The sequence below is a fragment of the Podarcis cretensis genome (assembly GCF_951804945.1).
Source record: "Podarcis cretensis genome assembly, chromosome: 7".
In the NCBI taxonomy this organism is placed as follows: Eukaryota; Metazoa; Chordata; class Lepidosauria; order Squamata; family Lacertidae; genus Podarcis; species Podarcis cretensis.
The window spans coordinates 33,086,826-33,104,658 of record NC_137176.1 but is presented as its reverse complement, the minus strand read 5'-3'; the positions used below and the strand labels follow the sequence as shown (position 1 = coordinate 33,104,658).

Below are 17,833 nucleotides of genomic sequence, written 5' to 3'. Positions count from 1 at the left end.
AGAGGCTTTGCGCAGCAATCCCTCTTGCTGTTCTGGCTTCAGCGATAGCTGCGCAGCCTGCATTCGCTCCCTAAGACGCACACACATTTACCCTTACTTTTTAGGCGGGAAAAGTGTGTCTTATAGAGCGAAAAATACGGTATATAAAAACATAATAAAACATTAAACATTTTTTAAAAAAACTCCTATGTTTAGGGAGATTTGATCTCTCTCAGCATCAGTGTCCCTGTAGAGTTTTTGGAAGTGTGTCTCCCAGGTCATTGGCGAGATGTGACAGTCTGCCATTGGTGGACTGCTAGTATGAATGAGTATTATGGTCTTCCAGAAAAGGGCAGGATTGTTGGATTTGGCTGCATGAATAACCCGTGTCCAGTTCTTTGTTGTTGCTTCCTTTTTCTTCCAGGTCAGCGGTTTTTTGTATTGCCTTTTGTGATACAGGAGATCCATTGCGGAGGCTTGGAGTGGTGTTTTTGGCATCTCCTGTCAGTTCCGTGACTATTGCTGAGAGGCTGATGTAATTCTCAGGTTAGGTCCTGTAAGCCATCAGGAGGCTTACCTGATTAGTGTATATTTCCAGTATCGTCTAGGCAAACTCCTAGTATCCTAGTATCTTTGGCAAACTCCTCTAGAATGAAAGGCCACACTCAAGGTAGCCCCATGTGGCTTAGTTATAGTCAACCTATTAATGGAAGGAACTTGGTGTAATAAAACCATACATGATTCTAATATAAGTTAGCAGCCTCTCCAATGCAGTTTAGAGCTCAAATTGATTAAAATGCAATTAGGCCATAAAGCTCACTGTTTATTACCTCAGCTGTTTGTCAAAGGCATAGAGCGAAAGGAAGGGTTTGTTTCCCCATCTCTCCTTTTTTCCTCTTCTTTTTCTTGTGAGTTTATTTCTGATCAGTGCCAAGCACACTCATTAGCCGGGTACAGGGCAGAAATAAAATGTTATTGCAGTGCCACTTAATCCATAGTCCAATCAGAGGGCAGTATTCTCTACAGCTGTCAAGGGAGGAGTGCAGGCAGTTTTTCGAAACTTTTATTTTCCATTCACTAGTGCCTGGGAGCTACTGGACAGATACATTCCTGCAGCTGAAACGGCCGATGTTCTGACTGATTGTTGTCTTGTGATCGCTGGTTATTCAGAAACTGAAAATAAGATAAAGGCAGCTAAAGGAAGAGGATGGGAAAACGAGAGCAGCAAGTTCTAACAATTAACTGGAAGGTGAGCTTGCATACAAACGAAGAAATATTTTATTTACACATGTGTACACCACCCAATAACCGAACATTATCTGGGCAGAGAGCAAGTAAATTTACAAGCCATAGTTGAAAACAACAACAGGCAAGCAAATCATCACAATGGTACATGGAATAGCTAAAGGGCATTTTTCACATATGAAGTATAAATTGGCTCTAATGGCTGCAACATACCATGTGTGCCACCTCAGTCTCCAAGCAGTGCGAGATTCCAGAGATTCCAGGCCCATACTAAGTGATCAACTTTCCTTTTGGAAATGAGGCACTGCAGAGACTGTGTTGTCTTTATGACATATGGTTTATTTACACACGGATACAACCTGAGGCTATGATGGAGGGGTTCACAGCATAAACACCCCCAAAGTGTCTTGTTTCTCCCATAGCTGCAGGCTTGGATTCAAGCAGAAATCAAACATTGCTTTGGATCTCTCTCCAGCTTGCTGCCTTCCATCTAGGTCACATCACTGCTCCCCAAACTCCCTACTCTAAACTCTGTTGAGGGAGGAGTCGCCACCAATTTGCCATCTTGCACGGAGCACCTTAATTCCACTTAATGGCTTATCGCACAGGCTATCACCAGGCTAGGAGGCTAGCTTAACTATTCAAAGTATTAAAAGGTAAAGGTAAAGGTACCCCTGCCCGTACGGGCCAGTCTTGACAGACTCTGGGGTTGTGCGCCCATCTCACTTAAGAGGCCAAGGGCCAGCGCTGTCCGGAGACACTTCCGGGTCACGTGGCCAGCGTGACATCGCTGCTCTGGCGAGCCAGAGCCGCACACGGAAACGCCGTTTACCTTCCCGCTGGTAAGCGGTCCCTATTTATCTACTTGCACCCGGAGGTGCTTTCGAACTGCTAGGTTGGCAGGCGCTGGGACCGAGCAGCGGGAGCGCACCCCGCCGCAGGGATTCGAACCGCCGACCTTTCGATCGGCAAGTCCTAGGCGCTGAGGCTTTAACCCACAGCGCCACCTGCGTCCCTCATTCAATGTATTAGAACTGATTAAATTTTAACACTTGCTGGGTCCAAGGATTAGAGGGGTATGGCACCCAGCTCAGCACCCCAGACTGATAACAATATATTTGATTTATCGTTTGAATTCTCACCCACATTTACAGTGTTCATAGCTGACCTAACAAAGCAAGGGAGGCTCAAATGCTTTATAGACAGTTGTAGATAGATAAACAGCTATATAAAATGCAATTATTTGTGTGATTCTCTGAGAGTAAGCCTGGCTGAACTCAGGAGAACTTGCTTCTAAATAAGCATGCATAAGATGTCACTTGTGGAATCATCCAACCTTGGACTCTTTAATAGTGCCCTTAAATGGCAAGCTTTTAAACGTGTTTCATTGGGATTTTGCAGTTTGAATCCCCTGCTCTCCTTGCGTTGAACCCTTTTAAATTTTCTTAAATGTTATACACAATGTTTTATATTCTTTCCCCATGACTGTATTGTTTTGTGCAGGGTAGCTGCGTTTGCTAGGGTGGAATAATCCCAAACAATTCTTATAATTAATGATAAAGGAAAAGAAACGGCAAGAGCTGATATGGACATTTGTTATAGAAGCAGGTCACATTTTAAGAGCTAAAACTATGAACTTTTTTGAAACAAAGAGATGTGTAAAGAACTCGGTTCAGTTGCTGGAGTGTGCTGGGATGCTGAGGTTAGTGATGGGGAAAGGGAACAATTCTTACTCCATCTCTCTGCCTTGGGGCTCGCAAAGATGGATGGGTTACAGCCAGAGACAGAAATTAATTTCCTATGGGAATAAACAGAAATACAGAGGGAAGTTGAGGTCATCTGAGGACAGGTAATAATGAAATTAGAGTTAATGAAGATTAGAGGACACCGGACTCAGCTGGGCTCCCCCTAGGGTTCTAAGGGGGCTTCTCACTGGAAAAATGTATTGGAAAAAAAATCTGGGAAGCAGGTTACAACTGCAGCCTGATCCAAAGGGTAGGAAAACCCCCAACAACCTTGGGCTGTTCAAACCTAACTTTCAGCATTTCACAAGAAATACACCTTTTTTATTTTTTTTGCCCCTTAAGCCCCATGTAATAAACAGGCTGCTTCTGGCCAGAGATCCGTATAGACCAATATTGTACAGAATAATGTATTCTAAGCATGCCCCCTTGACTACTAGTATCTTATAAGGCACTAGAAATTTTCTCTCCTCTAAAAAGCAAACATCTGCTTAACATAATTTAGAATGCAGTAGAGTAAAAATCTCATCTTCTTGCATTTCAGTGGGAAAATCTCAGTGACTTTGATGAGGTCATATTTTTTATTCTTTTTTTTCTTTTCAAAACTAAAATCATCAGGTAGGAAAATATTTCATGATTTCTGAAATAAACTATATAATGGCCTGGTATATACAACCGTAAGCTAAACCAGAGCTTACTGAGACTGTACAAAAGTGCAGGGAGCTTGGAACTACATTGATCTCCCCTGGTCCCTTTTAATGGCACTCCATAGCGAGCTGAGCTGGTTTGACATAGTTTGTCATTTGAACTATGACTCATGGTTAAACTCTAACCCCAAGCTGTAGTCCAGGACAAACCTAGTTAGTGAGGAAGCAACATGCTAAGCTAAACCTTGTCTTAGCTTGGCACAGCAGAGCATAAGAGGATTTGAATAACAGAGCAGCTGTGAGCTCATCTCTAGAAATTGCACTTTTCTGTGATCTCAGTAAGCTATGGTTTGGCTTACCGTGCCATACAAACCAACTCAATATGTACTTAGGCCAATGTAAAATTCTTCTGTGAAATGTTGCTACTCATCTTGAGCTGCCTCTTGCTTTTTCCGAGCTCCTTGAAAGTTTTTTCCCTTCCTCTTTGCAGGAATCTTCAAATTTGCCTCAAAATTTCAAGTTACAGGAAAGCCTTGCCTCAGCCACCTATTCACACCAACCATAGCCTTTCAGCAGAACATCCAGTGCCAGTACCATGAAGACTGGTAAGTGGCCATTAATGTTTTCTGAAGATGCCAGGAAGGTATGAGCGGAACTTGGCCAAAACATTTATTAGTCTTATTAAATTATTTTTGCTTACCTAAAAATGAACCCTCGAAACTGACTTTGTGTTTTGGCTATGACAACATTTGTAATATGTATTGTATCGTGAGAAGCATATTGTACAGTGTGAAGGGGGTGCAAAGGATTGCACAGCTCCATAGCTGTAGTAGTACCCACCATAGCGGAGAAAGGAGTAGCTTCAGCAGCTCATTTTAGGCCATTTTCTCCCCACACTTTTCAGAACCCAGGTGACATTGCTATCTCTGGTTTCATTAGCCTTGAGAGAACAAGATTAAGACACAAAAATGATTGATGGAGTTAAAGTCCTTCTGATACATTATTTCCACACCATTTGAAATCTGATGCTCTCATAATGGTTGGTCATTTGTGACATTGGTTCCACATTAATGCTCCACAGAGAAGGTGAGGGTAACCTAAGGTCCTTTTATCATGAAGATATTGAGAAAGATTCTTCCATGTCTCAGTACAAGTACGGTGACTATTCCTAGACTATTGCCATCCATATAAGAGTAGGTTTTTCATAAACTTCAGAGAGTTGGCATCTTCTTCAATGTCACATGATGTGGGATTGATTCCTTTCTCATGCTTTCGTTACACCCTTTTGTGAGATCTCTACTTTTTATGCAACACCCTAATAAAACGTTAATGACAACATACTTCTGTTACCCCTGTCACCAGATGTTCTAGGTTGTTCGACATTTTGAGTTTATAGAAAAGTACACACACACACACTTTACAAATGTGTGTGTTTGTCAGAATTCAATGCAGAGAGTCTGCCTGCCTGCTCTGCAAAAGCTAACAAGCAGCAAGAGAAAGCATAGCTATTGTGCATCCTGGTCTACCATATTTTTTCCAGCTGCAACAATCAAGACTGAGTTTTGCCCTATAGTAGGCTGGGGTGGGCATGGTGGTCAGTGGTAGAACAGGGCAGGCAGTGCATTAGCTTCAACTCTTCCGTGTGTAGCTTTTAACTTGGGTTAACACATGCCACTCATGTTTACTCTGGCCTGGAGTATAGAGAATGCAGGTAAACTGGTGAGTAGTACTATTACTGCCTTTTAAAACTGCAACTGGTCTTGAACTTCCGGAGGCGGCGCGAAACATCAATGGCGGCCCTCTTCGTGCTCTGAAGAGGGGCTCCTCAGAAAAGGGTCGTTCGCTGCGGCATAGTGGCGACCCATCAAGAAAAACCACGGGCAGAGTGAGCTCGTGGCCGTGGGACTCGGCGGGCGCCAGAAGCCCCCCCAGAAACGGAGAAGGAACCCCGTAAGGGGCTCCGGAACATGAAAGGGGGAGCGGCGCTGTGAGTTCATCGCTCTTTCTGCGGGAAGCAAAGCCGCGCGGCTGCTGCTGATGAGCGCCGACCTTTCTTCTTGGAACATCAGATTTGCAACTACAACCCGTGAGTAAGGGGACTTAAAAATTATTGGGACTAAAGTATTTAATTTGGCTGAAAACGGGAAACGTAACCAGGAAGTCTGTTTCCCGACCGTGCTAAAGAGATCAAAGCAAAGTTTGACAAGCGGGAAGCGCTTTGAAAGAACTATAAAAAAGATTGGATTATTGTGCAGACTATTGAACTTTTGGCAGGGATTAAAAGAGACAATTTCGGAGTATCTATGCTGATTTTCTGACTGGATCTTCCTTCTTCCTTTGGGATTTATAAATAATTGAAGAAACCAAATCTGTGGGCTGCCAGGGTAAAGAAGAACTGTCAAACTGCCAAACTGCTGATATTGTTTTTAAGGTTGAAAGTGTTGCATGTAAACGTTACACCATAGAAGAAATAGGGAAACTGTTTCTTGCACCCTCTCTGAGACTTTGTATTAAGTTGGGAAAAGCTTAATGCTAAAAAGAAACTAAAAGACCTTTTAGAACTTCAGTTGTTTCTTCTTTGGATTATTGGGACTGTAAAGAAGGAAAAACCTCTTTCTTTCGGTTGAACTTTATTACTCCCCCTAGAGGACTTTGGATTTATAATTCTCTGGGAACTATATTTTGTTTTGATTCTCTGCTGCCTGGTTGTTTATACTTTGGAACTGTCTCTCTCATGGGAACACATACAGTCTGACCTTGATACACAGATGGGATTGGAATGAGTGACGCAGGGAAAACAAGGCTGGCTAAAATAAAGGCAAAACAATTGGTACAAACAACTTTGACTTCCCAACCACGTAGATCATCTGTCCCAGCTGTTCTAGAAATACAAAAAGGGGCTGTTGAGCAGACATCTACAGGGGATATGGCTTCAGGAGGATTTGAAAAAGTTTTAAATCAGATCCTAGAACAACTGGCAATTCTAAATAAAAAGGCGGACGAACATTCGACTAAAATTGATCAAGCCACATCCTCAATAAATAAATTGACTGACCAGGTGGCTCAACACACACAAGCAATTGGGAATCTTCAAGAAGCAACAGCAGAGAATCACAAATTGGCTGAGGAAGCCAAACAAAAAGCAGAGGAAGCCAACTTGAAAGTTGAGGCATTAAAGGTGGAGGTGAAGCCGTTGCATAAACAGATTAGTGAACAGCAGGCCTACTGGTCGATGACTGAACTGAGAAATCGGGAAAGCAATCTTAGACTTCGAGCTATTCCAGAACTTGAACAGGAAGATCTGATTGGTTATCTGACATTAGAATTTTCAAAGTTCTGGGGTATTGAAGAGGATAAGGATTTTAAAATTGTGACTGCTTTCAGATTGGGAAGAGTGACGAGGAGGGATAAACCCAGAGACTGTTTGATCATTTTAAGATCTAAGCAAGAGAGAGATAAAATATTAGGCCTTCGTTTTGGAAAATCACTTGACATCCACGGCAACAGAGCTGAAATTTACAGAGACATACCAAAACAGCTTTTGGATCTTAGAGTGATGTATATAGAACTTGCAAAATTACCGAGAGGCAACTCAATTCCTTATAGGTGGGAGTTTCCTCAAGGACTATCTTTTAATTTCAAAGGAAAGAAAGTTAAAATTAGAACAGCAGAAGACCAACAAAAGTTCTTGAACGACCACGAAGAGGATCTACAGAAAGGGACAACAGGAGCCTGGCCACTGCCACCGCTTACACCTATACTGGCACCTACACCCTCGGGACCAGAGGACCAAAAGAAAGGGACATCACCACAGGACCAATAGATTGACCCAGGATGTCTCTGCAGCTTCTTAGTTGGAATATAAATGGCGGAAATTCCCCAGAGAAAAGAAGAAGAATTTTTCATATATTGAAAAAAGAACAATTGGACATCATCTGCTTGCAGGAAACACATGTGACCAGGCTCCATAGAAAAGTCTTGATTAATAAAAGATTAGGCCAAGAATTCATCTCATCGGATAAAGTAAAGAAAAGAGGAGTGGTGATTTATGCAAAGGAGAGCCTGTCACCAAAATTTTTATTCAAAGATGAGCAAGGAAGAGTTTTGGCTATTGAAATACAGGCCCAAGGAGAAAAATTTTTGCTATTAGGAATTTATGCACCGAACGAGGGGAAATCAGAATTTTATAGGAAACTGCATGAGACAATCCTGGACTATTTGGACTACACCAACATCATTATGATGGGAGATATGAACGGAGTGGTCTCTACAAATATGGATAAGTCACAAGACCTAAGTCTAACAAAAGATGGCAGACTACCCAAAACTTTTTTTGAACTAACTGACAATATGGACTTAATCGATATTTGGAGGACTAAGAATCCCTTAGGTAGAGAAGGAACTTTCTTTTCTGAGGCTCATCTCTCATGGACAAGAATAGACCAAATATGGACAACTAGAAGGCTGGCACCTATGATTAGAAAAGTGGAAATCTGCCCAAAAACTTGCTCCGACCATAACGCTATGAAAATGGAATTAAGACTTACTCCAATCGGCTCCTTTAGATGGAAAATGAATGACACCCTATTAAGAGATCAGGAGATTGTGAAGAAGGCCCAAAAAACCTTGAAAGATTATTTTGAAATAAATTTGAATACTACGGTGGAAAGGAGAACAATCTGGGATGCAAGCAAAGCAGTTATGAGAGGGTTTCTGATACAACAGAACACGATAAAGAAAAGAATCTGGAATGGGAAAAAAGATAAGATTTTAGAGAAGATAAGAGATGGAGAGAAAAAGTTGGGATCTAAGCCAAAATCGAAGGAGATCTTGAGAAAAATTAAATTTTACCAAGCACAGTACGCGAAACTGATAAATCAAGAAGTTGAGTGGAAAATTAAACAAATGAAACAAAGATCATTTGAATCAGCTAACAAGTGTGGGAAACTATTAGCATGGCAATTGAAAAAGAGACAAAAATTGAATACAGTCACCAATCTAGAGAATGAAGGGAAAGATATCCAGAAACCCGAAGAAATTAGGAAGTGTTTCCAGAGATATTTCAAAAAGCTCTATACTCAAGGGCCACAAGAGGAGAAGGAGATAGACCAATTTTTGAAAACAAATGGTTTACCAAAACTTGCCCAGGAAAAGAGAACAATCCTGAATCATAAAATAACACAACAAGAAATAGAGGGTGCCATTCAGAATATGCAACTAGGCAAATCTCCAGGTCCGGATGGGCTTACCTCCAAGTATTATAAGATATTGAAAGATTATTTGATACAACCATTAATGGAGGTATGCAATCAGATTTTGGAGGGGAAGAAGGCACCGGAATCGTGGAAAGAAGCCTTCATCACATTGATCCCTAAAGTGGAAACTGAAAAGACTCAACTTAAGAACTACCGTCCCATCTCACTCCTAAATGTGGATTACAAAATTTTTGCAGATATTTTGGCAAGTAGATTTAAAAAAGTATTAAATGAAGTAATTCACAAGGACCAGGCAGGCTTTCTCCCAGGAAGACATTTGTCTGATAATACTAGGAATATTATTGATATTTTGGAACTTTTGCAAACCAACATTAATACAAAATCAGTGTTAATTTTTGTTGATGCGGAGAAGGCCTTTGATAACATTTCTTGGAGGTTTATGAAGAAAAATTTGGAAGGGATGGGAGTGGGATGGGGGTTTGAAAATGGAATAGAGGCAATTTATTCAGAGCAGAAAGCTAAACTGATAGTAAACAATGTGGTGACAGAAGAATTTAAAATTGAAAAAGGAACACGACAAGGTTGCCCCCTATCCCCTCTGTTATTTATTTCTGTTCTGGAGGTGCTTTTGAACATGATTAGGGAAGACCGGTTGGTACAAGGAATACAGGTCGGAGTGAAACAATTTAAATTGAAAGCTTTTGCAGATGATTTGGTTTTAACACTACAAGAGCCAGAATCTAGTACGAAGAGAGTGTTAGAATTAATTTATGAATTTGGTCGGGTAGCGGGGTTCAAACTGAACAAGCAAAAAAACAAGGTTTTGGAGAAAAATCTGACACCTTTGGAAATAGATGGGTTTCAGAAAGAGACAGAGTTAAATGTTGTTAAAAAGGTAAAATACCTAGGGGTAAACTTGTCTGCCAAAAATTTGAATCTATTTAAAGATAATTATGAAAAATGCTGGTCAGAAATTAAGAAAGATTTAGAGATCTGGTCAAGATTGAAACTTTCCTTGTTGGGTCGAATTGCAGCTATAAAGATGAATGTATTGCCGAAGATGTTATTTTTGTTTCAGACCCTACAGATCGTGGACAGAGTGGAGTGTTTTGGGAAGTGGCAGAAAGATATTTCTAGGTTTGTCTGGCAGGGCAAAAAGCCCCGAATAAAATTTAAAATATTAACGGATGCAAAAGAGAGAGGGGGGTTTGCACTGCCAGATTTAAGGTTATATTATGAAGCTGCGGCTTTCTGCTGGATGAAAGATTGGTTACTCTTTGAGAACACTGACGTCCTAGATCTGGAAGGGTATAATAATGTTTTTGGATGGCATGCATATTTGTGGTACGATAAGGTAAAGGTTCATAAAATGTTTAAAAACCATATTGTCAGGAAAGCTATATTTATGGTCTGGACAAAATACAAAGACTTATTGGAAGGTAAGACCCCGAGGTGATTATCACCAGCGGAGGCCAAGGTTCGAAAAAAACCCAATATGGAGGCCGGATGGCCGAAATACTGGGAAATAATAGAAAAAAATGGAGATAATTGGAGGCTGCAGAGCTTTGAAAAATTAAAGAATAGGGTGCAAGACTGGTTTCATTATGCTCAAATTCAAGAGATTTTTAAGTCAGACAAAAAAATAGGATTCCAAAAGTGAAGGCCTTCTGGGAAATGATCTATAATGAGTTAAAAAAGGTGTTTAGGTACACCTTCCCTAAGAAACCAGAGACCTTCCTCCTGGGCATTGTGGACCAAAAGGTGTTAAAGAAGGATAGAACTTTTTTTATGTATGCAACTACAGCAGCAAGAATACTCATTGCAAAATATTGGAAGATACAAGACCTTCCCACGCTGGAAGAGTGGCAGACGCAGTTGATGGACTATATGGAACTGGCTGAAATGACTGGCAGAATCCGAGATCTGGGAGAAGAGACAATGGAAGAGGACTGGAAGAAATTTAAGGACTATTTACAAAAACATTATAAGTTGTATGAATGTTAAGAATCTGCATGACTTGGAAATTTTAGCTCCTGCAATTAGATTAGGAAAATAGAAAGTTAAGTTATAAGTAATTTTTAAATTTAGATTCTTTAAATTTAGAAGTAAAACACTCTGAAAGATATAAATAAGATACGAAACAAGGTAATAATTTGCTGATATGTTTATTGTAAAGAACGCAGGGTGAGGGAGATGTGGGGAAGTCCAGTTAGTAACCTAAAAATGTATTTTGAAAGTTGGATTGTTTTTCTTTCTTTCTTTCTTCTGGTTTGTCCTTCTTTTTCTTTTCTGTAAACTGAAAATGTAATAAAAATTTTAATAATAATAATAATAATAAAATAAAACTGCAACTGGTCTTGAGGCTTTTTTGGAATCTTCCAGCTCTGTAATTCTGTGGTTGATAAAGGCATTCTCTCCCACCCCCTTGGAAACAACCATTTGTCTGGTGAGTGGGGGTTTCAAAGAGCAGCCTGAAAGGGCATTCCTTGAGCACCCTTGTTTGTGAAAGATGTTATACGCTGGCAGTGTCCCTTGGGCATGGTCAATACAGGGGTGAAATGATCTCCTCAGCTTGCAACCAGGCAACTCACAAGAGACTCGGGTGCCTTCTCAAAAGGCTTGTAGTGTTATCTGGCCGAAATATTGGGAAATAATAGAAAAAATTGGAGACAAATGGAGGTTGCAGAGCATGGAGAAATTAAAGAATAAGGTGCAAGATTGGTTACACTACGCTCAAATTCAAGAGGTTTTTATATTGGATAAAAAGATAGGATTCCAGGTGGAGAAGTCAAAATTAGAGACAGAACTGTTGGAACCAAAGACTAAGGTACTTTCGAGAATGTATAACTTGCTGCTTAAATGGAACACACAGGATGAGACTGTTAAATCAGCCATGATAAAATGGGCTCAGGATATTGGGTATAACATTATGTTTGAGGACTGGGAAAGGTTATGGACCACCGGAATAAAATTCACGGCATGTAATGCCTTGAAGGAGAATATTATGAAAATGATATATAGGTGGTACATGACCCCAGTCAAGCTTGCAAAAATATATCACCTGTCTGATAATAAATGTTGGAAATGTAGAGAGGCTGAGGGGACATTCTTTCACCTCTGGTGGACATGCCCAAAAGTGAGGGTCTTCTGGGAAATGATCTATAATGAACTAAAAAAGGTATTTAAATATACCTTTGTTAAGAAACCGGTGGCCTTCCTCTTGGGCATTGTCGGCCAGAAAGTGTCAAAGAAGGACAGAAGTTTCTTTATGTATGCGACAACAGCAGCAAGAATACTTATTGCAAAGTATTGGAAGACACAAGACTTGCCCACACTGGAAGAGTGGCAGACGCAATTGATGGATTATATGGAATTGGCTGAAATGACTGGCAGAATCCGAGACTTGGGAGAAGAAACAATGGAAGAGGACTGGAAGAAGTTTAAGGACTATTTACAAAAACAATATAAGTTGTATGAATGTTAAGTATCTGCACGATTTAGAAAATCTCAGTTCCAGCAAATAGATTTTGTAAAATAGAAAATTAAGTTATAAGTAAGAAAAGGTCGAAATTTAAGGCAACAATATGTTTAAATTTAAGGTATGAGTAAATGATAAAAATTATCTTAAATTTAGAAGTATAATATTTGGAAAGTACAAAATAAGGTATGAAACAAGGTAATAATTTGCTGATATTTTTAATATAAATAATGCAGGGTAAAGGAGATGTGAGGAAGTCCAGTTAGTTATATATAAAAAAATTGTATTGAATGGTTGGACTTGATCTTAAATACCTACCATAAGTCTGTTTGCATGCCCCGACAATGAGTATAATACATGGAAGAAGGTTTGTCTGCAATCAATAACATGTATATTATTTTTTTGACAAAAATCAATATAACTTGTTTTCCACGTAATGTATTTACTAGGTCCAGTTGGTGGATGCTGTTAGCATTTGATTGATATTTTGTTAAATATGCACACCCAAATTTTACCTCCTCTTTTCTTCTTCTTCTTCTTCCTCTCATAGTAAATTTAAGCACTATAACACAAACTCCTTTGGCAATTTATGGCACTGGCAAGAAATGAACTGAGTTCAGAGATAAACATTTATTTCATCTCTCCTTGCGAGTGGAAACATAAAGCCATTTTATTTCTGAGTATTCAGTAGGATTTTACCCTGAGGCATGTCCGTGTCAAGGAATATAGGGCAATTTTTACTATGGTAACCTGTTCTGAAAACACAGCCTTCCGTTTTGTGAAAATTTCAATTAGCAGCAAAATCACTTTGAAAATAGTAGAACCATTCAAAGTATGCTGCAGTTACTAGGCTGCCATTCAAGCAAGAGATGTAAATATAAAACAAAGCGGTAAAGGCTGGCGAAACATCTGGTAATATAATTTTGCAGACATTGTTTCTGCTTCTTTGTTTAGCTTTCATTGATTTGTTTCTTCCTTTTATAATAAAATGAATTCCTCCCAAACAAAGGCTTATATCTGTTCTCATTTTAGGTAGACTTGGATTTGCAGGCTTGCGATGGGACAAGGCAATTGTAGCCTTTAATCGGACTACAGAAAATAGAGTTCACACTAGAGATTTCACACAGCAGTGGTGTGACATGAGAAGTCCTTTCCAAATCCTCCCTCCTGTGGAATTGCTAAATAGAGAGGGAGTCTTTTCCATTTTGGAAAATTGGTAGTCTTGGTGGTGTCTTCCATTCTAAGAAGAGAAATGGCCCATTGGCAGCTCCTGGGGAGCATCTATAGCCAAGAGAATGAGTCAGGGACACCCCAAGACCTTTTGCTGCCTGAGGCAAAGGACAAAATGGCACCTCCCACAACTTCATGTACAAAAATCAACAAGCCTGCAGTTGAATATGTCTTCAACACAGGCAACAGTGAGCATCCTCCATCATGCCATAATACACCAGGCTAGCTTACAAGGTGCGTGGCAGGCCACACTGACACCCACACAGGAAGAAGAAAGGAGGAAATCTCCAGTGTTCAGGGCAAAGTTTATTAGCCCCAATGCATTTTGGGAGAATTTTTTCTTCATGACACTCTTATTCTGTCCTGGAAGAAAGATTTATTCTGAAATGCATTGGGCCTGATAACTGCCAGGTATCCAGGAAAAGGATATTCTCCTTTCTTTTTTCTATTATTGGTACTTTCCCTTTCGTTTTTCTTCTTCAGAAGCGTCAGTTCCCAAAATTCTGTGACACTCTACAATGACCACAAAATAGACCCTGAGATGCAGATAGGAGCAACAGTCCGCATTCACAATAGTTTGAGTCACTGGAGACACCAGGGGCCTGGAATGGGTTTAACCCCAAGTACACTCTTTTGACTCTACCTCCCCCGATAAGCGAGCAATTGTGGTATTCTATTAGGAGGAAAGTGAAGCAGGTGAGGGGGAAATGTGCCTTTTGCCCCCTCAGACATGGCAGCCTGGTTCTCACTGACAGGAGTCCCATGGAAGTAAGGGTAGAACGTAATGCATAACTAACTAACTAACCCAAAGGGAGATGCAATGTGTCTCAGTGGAAAGAAGCACTTGGAGAAATTCAGTATTTCCCATGGGTTCCTGCGTTATTCAAATGACATACATGTTGCTAGTAAAATAATAACTGAAGCTGTACTCTTGAGGACCATGCAAACAGTTTTGTGCACACAGGCAGGGCCTCTTCTTAAAAATTTCCTACCACCAAAACCTGCATTTTTCAGATTGACAAACCATTTTAGAAAGTGGGGAGCATCTGACGGTAGCTTATGATGCACTACGGAGAACTAATATTTGGGAGTGTGGAGAGATCAAAAGCCCCACCACATGTGCCCCTCAAAGGTTGTCTCAGGATTGTCGCCTCAGGGAACTGAGTCACTTAAAAGTTGAATGCATCTCTCTCAGATGGAAATGGGGCTCAGGGCAATCCCAAAGTAGTACAGCAAGCTATGCTTTCTTCATAGCCGTTGACTGTGATTTGTGGACAGTGTCTTCCATAGGAGCTTAGAGATTTTAATTTGTAAACACTCCTTTACTCATCCTCTGGACATTAAAGTGCACCTGGAGGCAAGATTATGAAAGCATTCTCAAGCCTTCAGTAAAAGAAAGAAGGAATATGGAGGAGCACCTTTAAACTCTGTGCTTTGATCTCGAAGCTGCCTTTGCAAATTGTTGTTTGATTTGGGCAAAGTAAGTTTCAAATTGATTGGATGTGCCGTGTGATCCTAAACATGTTTACTGAGAAGTAGTCCATGGAGTGCTGTGGTGTTTGCTCCCTAATAAGATACAACTTTGTCTGGCCTTAGCCTGATAATCTAGGATGGTTCAGTCAGAGGTTTGCAGGAATGTTTTGTGATGGCAGCTCTGTACCCTGTTTCATTTTGCTTGTGGTAGTGAAGCCCCTAACACTGATTAACTGAAAAGAAAAAAAAATGTTCAGTAGACCTTATAGACCAACTAAGTTTGTTCTGATATAAGCTTTTGTGTGCATGCACACAAGATACCAGATATTGATTAAATGAGTTAATGCGATGGGCACATAATATTGTTCACAAACATTCCAGCTAACTAATGTGGGAGCAGGGGGGAGCTGTGGGAATGTTAACAGTCCAGATTCTGTGAAGGCAAAGCAAGTTTTCAGTTTGGCTGGGATTAAAACTTCACACAAGCACAGATCTTCAAAAAAACAAAACAAAAAAGTTCAAAGGTAACATTATCAAAGATAACTCACACCCATATAAAACTATATACAACATAACCAAAATAACAGATTTCTGAGGCAGATCACAACATGCCCCTTTTATTAAAGGTAAAGGGACCCCTGACCATTAGGTCCAGTCGTGACCGACTCTGGGGTTGCAGCGCTCATCTCGCTTTACTGGCCGAGGGAGCTGGCGTACAGCTTCTGGGTCATGTGGCCAGCATGACTAAGCTGCTTCTGGCGAACCAGAACCCTTTTATTAAAACAATTGTATATTTTAGGGGACTGCAGTGACCACAATATTCACTTTGTACCTGTATTTTATAGTATTGTGATGCAACCCGATCTGTTTCAGATCTGCTCTGTGTTGTTCTGATCAGATTTGTGATCTGGAATGAGATCTGATCTCTTAAATGTGAGCTTTGTTTGGCCCACATTGATTACAATGGGGGATCAAAAAAGGGCTGTAATTTCCCCCCTTTTTTACTGTGAAAAGTGGATGAATTTGTAGGCAAAGGAGCCCCTCTGGAGTGGATTAATCATACCAAATTTCAAACAAATCATTTGATTAGCTTTTGTTTAGCTTTAAGAACATTTTAAAAGTCTGTAACTTTTAAAACAAATTCTGTCAGAATTTAATATGAATTGCAGGCATGGTCACCATTTCTGAAGAGGGAATAAACTAAAAGATTGGAGCTGTGTTTCTCCAACAAGGGCAGCCTTCCACTCTTACATGCTGACTGGGACTGATGGGAGTTGTCGTCCAAAACACCTGGAGGGCATCAGGATGGCGGAGGCGGCCATGATGGCAATGGCAATGTAACATACGCCCCAATTCTCTAAGCAGTGAAAAGTCCAAAGGTTCAGGGGTTACCCAGGTTGGGTTCACTTTGGAAAGAGATCACTGGGGATTTACTGGCAAAGATTGAATATAGATGAAGATACACAATTTTAATAGCCCAACAAACAGCCCAAGTCCACCCATCCCATATCACATCTCAAAGGTCATATTCCCTCCTGGGCAACATTCTGAAGGCCACATGCCATTGGTGGTTGGGGCCAGCAGCAAATGTGAGTCTTACCTTTCATCAATGGGCTACATTCTCACCATGCAAAAGGCAGAGGTTTCTAAACATGTGCACATGCACGTACACCCACCCACCCTCCAATATTCCTCAGGTGAAAATAGGGATATTTGTAGTTTTAATGTCATATTCTTATTTTTGCTTTGTGAGCAAAAAGGGAACTTTTCTTATACAGCAACAATATAAATGTGCATAAGTAAGTAAGTAAATAAATAATTAAATAAATAAATGCTTTTATGTATTTTTCTGCTTGTACATCTCATTTTTTAGGGTGCTGGTGCAATGCCTTAATTGTCCCCCCAATCAATTTATTTCATTTGTGCTTTTTAAAAATCTAATCAACCAAATGTTATCTGGCTGCTTAAGAGGTTTCTCTTAATGCGCTAATGCATCTCTTGATATGATAAACTCATATTTGGAATGAGATTTCAATCGGATTCTTTCAAATTCCATCCATTACATTTTCTCTTCCTTTGGCTGAATTCATCATGACTGTTCCAGTCTAACGATGCCCACTGGTGATCTACTCTTGTCTTCCACACAGAGGTGGGTACTGCTCAGTGATGGAATAAGATACGCGTACATAACTCATGCTGCTCTTGGGGGTTCGTCCCTAGATGAAAGGCGTCATTATAACAATGTGATCATTATCATTATCATGAAAAATCTTCTTAAGGAAGCGATTCCACCTTCTGCTTCTGACACCTCATTTCTCTGTTGTCTCCAGAGCCCCCTTTGTATCTCCTAGGAGCGTCAGTTCACATCTTAATCTCTTTATGTGTAATCTCATTACAGATAATCCCATTTGCTGAAGATGTCAGGAGTACCTCGCCTCTATGTGAGGAAGGATTTCCACTCATCATCTCACTTTGTAACCGATCCCAGATACATTTATTGTATAAACAGTCTAGCTGGAGTGGGAATCTCCCTCAGGTTGGAGTTGTCTATGCTCTGCTGGTATAAAAAATATGTCGGGGAGATGCAGAATAGTTGGGATGTGGTGGGAGGGTGGGGGAGAGATACTGTCTTTTCCTTTCCAATTACTCTCAGCAAAATGACTCACTATTTACACTAGGTGGAGAGGGAATTTGTGATATTTTCCCAGCTAAAAGAACAAGATTTATAAAGTAATTAAAAACAAAAAGCTCTGAATGACTTTTAGAGACTCATTTATCTTGGACCCAGTCAGTCTTGTAGAAGAAGACACAGTGTGAGCCGTC

The 17,833-nt window shown here is 40.3% G+C and overlaps 1 long non-coding RNA gene across 1 annotated transcript; it reads left to right on the top strand.

Annotated features, from left to right (window-relative positions):
* Positions 1–459: 459 nt before the first annotated feature.
* On the top strand, positions 460–17,593 carry LOC307220632. The gene is made up of 3 exons (XR_013841009.1): positions 460–1,228; positions 4,104–4,218; positions 17,409–17,593. It is a non-coding gene; the product is annotated as an uncharacterized lncRNA (long non-coding RNA).
* Positions 17,594–17,833: the final 240 nt, after the last annotated feature.